At 44.7% G+C, this 3334-nt stretch overlaps 1 long non-coding RNA gene across 1 annotated transcript in view; it reads right to left on the reverse strand.

Annotated features, from left to right (window-relative positions):
- Window positions 1–3334, reverse strand: part of Gm40597 — a 93283-nt gene that overhangs the window by 85443 nt on the left and 4506 nt on the right. The window lies entirely within an intron of this gene.

Raw genomic sequence — 3334 nt, forward strand, 5'->3', positions numbered from 1 at the left:
GTACACTTGCCCTCTCCTGCAAACAAGGAAACCTTTCTCAACACTGGCATTCTTACCTTTTTCACATATAATCTTGGGCAAAACTTCCTCAGCAGTGAGGAAGACTGCTGAGATTCTAATTTTTATTGTGATCTTAAGAAATTTTTCATACAGATTTCCTGTAAAAAGATTTGAGTCTGTTGGGCATGGTATTAGCACAGCCTTTCCTGACACCATAGAAGACAGACAGTTGACGTCGTCATGGAGACTGACTATGGAACTGTCATCTTACCACTCAGTATGTCCATCCAGAAACCAATGGGTAAAGGATTCCCAGTGAGCCCTGGACTCAAATGCAGTCATAATGGATTTCAGCTCCAACTTCCTCTCAGAGGAAGACCACGGACTTAAAGCAATAAATGTAGATCTCCAAAGTGATGGGGCTCAGTAAGTGGACAATTCAGACACTCTTGACGAAAGGAATAAAGTCAAATTCACTGTTTACCCAAAGAGTTCACTGCCAAATTTTAAGTAAAATGAATTTTCTGTCATTTGACAACATGAGGAATTTATCTGGCTTCATGATTCCTTTGATGAAAATGGAGACTATGCAGTTATATTATCCCACCAGCACCAGCTTTAGCCTGCTTTCTCATAGAACCTAGGACTACTCACTCAATGGATAGCACACCCAAAATGATTTGAGCCCTCATCCATCAAACATTAATTTAAAAAACCACCCCAGAGCTGGGTCTTATGGAAGCATTTTCTCAATCAAGGTTCCTTCCTTTCAGATAACTCTTAGCTTGTTTAAAGTTGACATAAAACCAGCCAGTACACCCACCTTGCCCCTTACCCACACCCCACTTCTAACTGAGCCTACTCTAAACCACCTTGCCTCCCAGCTACTTGGTCCTTCACCCAACATGTGACCCTGATAAAGTCCGCCTCTAAGGGTGCATTCTTTCAGTTGCCTGATGACACAAGTGGCTCTCCTTAAAACACATTTTTCCTTTCCAACATGGTCACAACCCTGATGGTCCTGCATCCCACTCTGAAACAGAATGTGTATCCAGGGACCATTAGGCAGTTGTGAGTCACCCAACAGCAGTGCTAGATATTGAACTCAGGTTCTCTGCAAAAGTAATATTCTCTCAGCTGGTGGGCCATCTCTGCAGCCCCAAAATAGAAAAGTTTAAAACATAATAAAGAATCTCCAATCCCTTGAGATCCAACAAAGATGCCAAAGTAGTTAAATGAGAATAGAACATCCTCAGCACTTAAAGTAAACATGTTACTGCCTATAAACCACCCTTTGGTGACATTGACCTTAAGAAGAAGAAAAAAAAAAAAGAGCCCAACAACACAAAAAGCCCAACCCAAACAAACTGAAAGATGGCTTCCTTAACAGACCTTCACTGTGTGCCTTCTTCAGAAGTTACTGTTGGGTCTTACAGAAGCACTGCAAATTCCATTCCAACACCAGATGGCACCAACAAGCAAGACTTAGCCCTCAGGGGAGTGACTGTAACTTATCCATCCCTCCTAAGTTACATTCTTGCTAGCCCCAGTATTTCATCAGTGACTTGGGGAGACAAATAGACTGATGCTCACTTAATGATGGAGAAGCTGAAATGAGATCAGCTGTGTGGTCTGGTACCCAGGAGATGAATAGTCCCTCTCCTCAGTGTGATGAAGTGGGTGGAAATAGGAATTTTAAACTCTGAAGAACCTCCTTCAGTGAGTGTCCAACCAATTCAAATGTGGACTGGCAGGTGTATTCAAAACCCATATCCAAGGTTGTCCTCTGGGTTCCACACACATGTACACACACTCATGTATACCTACATTAGTAAAATTTATTTTATTTTCTGGTTTTTTTACATCTCATTTTTTATTAGATATTTTCTTCATTTACATTTCAAGTACTATCCCAAAAGTCCCCTATACCTTCCTCCTACCCTGCTCCCCAACTCACCCAATCCAGCTTCCTGGCCCTGGCATTTCCTCTGTACTGGGGCATGTGATCTTCACAAGACCAAGGGCCTCTCCTCCCACTGATGGCCCACTAGGCCATCTTCTGCTACATATGCAACTAGAGACACAGTTCTGGTGGTACTGGTTAGTTCAGATTGTTGATCCTCCTATACGGTTGCCGACACCTTTTGCTCCTTGGGTACTTTCTCTAGCTCCTTCGTTAGGGGCCCTGTGTTCCATCAAATAGTTGACTGTGAGCATCCACTTCTGCATTTGCCAGGCACTGGCATAGCCTCACTAGAGATAACTATATCAGGGTCCTGTCAGAAAATCTTCCTGGCATATGCAATAGTGTCTGGGTTTGGTGGTTGTATATGGTATGGATCCCTGGGTGGGGCAGTCTTTGGATGGTCCTTTCTTCCATCTCAGCTCCAAACTTTGTCTCTGTAACTCCTTCCATGGGTATTTTGTTCCCCATTCTAAGAAGGAATGAAGTATCCACACTTTGGTCTTCCTTCTTTAGTTTCTTGTGTTTTGCAAATTGTATCTTGGGTAGTCTAAGTTTCTGGGTTAATATCCACTTATCAGTGAGTGCATATTATGTGTGTTCTTTTGTGATTGGGTTACCTCACTAAGGATGATATCCTCCAAATCCATCCATTTGCCTAAGAATTCTTAGCAGAGTTCTTGGTTGAGCAGAGGCTAAAAGCCCCAGGGACCCTGAAGATATAGTAGAAGTTTTGCCTGTGCCCAGGCACCAGGCCCTGCCACTAGCTGCAGCTCCCCATAGATTTGAAGCCATCAGTCATATAAGGGCAACGCCCCAAGCCCCTCTACTTGTAGAGGACATGGCTTGTGGTCCCATAGACTCAAGACAGATCTCCATTTTAGTGAGGTAACTAAAGGTCTGGAGGTCCTATCCAATAAGCTTTCCTTCTGAGACATTCCTCCCTGAAAAAGGTATTTAGCTTCAGGTCCACCCTGACAAGTGGGATATGGTTTTATGCATCTGCTTTCCACCATGACAATAAGTGTGTTAGAACCACAGACTGTCTATTTTCATTGGCATCCACTGTGGGGAGCCATGGAGAAGGCCTTCACCTATAGAGCCACTGTCTTGTCTCCTGTAGAAGGTCTCTCTGTGCTCCCAGCCTCAACCACCACCAAGCAGAAGCCTACTGCCACAATCAAGCCAAGGACTGTCCTGCATGGGACCAGGTGGAGCTGCCCCTTCACCACCACCTCTGCCCTGTGCTAGATCCAGACTGCAGCCCCCCCCCCGCCCACTCCATTCTCAGCTCTTCTTTGACTTCCAGCAGTGCCTGAATGTCTAAGAGCCTGAGAATCAGGAGGCACCGGCCTTGTCACAGGCCTGGGG

This window comes from Mus musculus, chromosome 10 (assembly GCF_000001635.26).
Source record: "Mus musculus strain C57BL/6J chromosome 10, GRCm38.p6 C57BL/6J".
Lineage (NCBI taxonomy): Eukaryota > Metazoa > Chordata > Mammalia > Rodentia > Muridae > Mus > Mus musculus.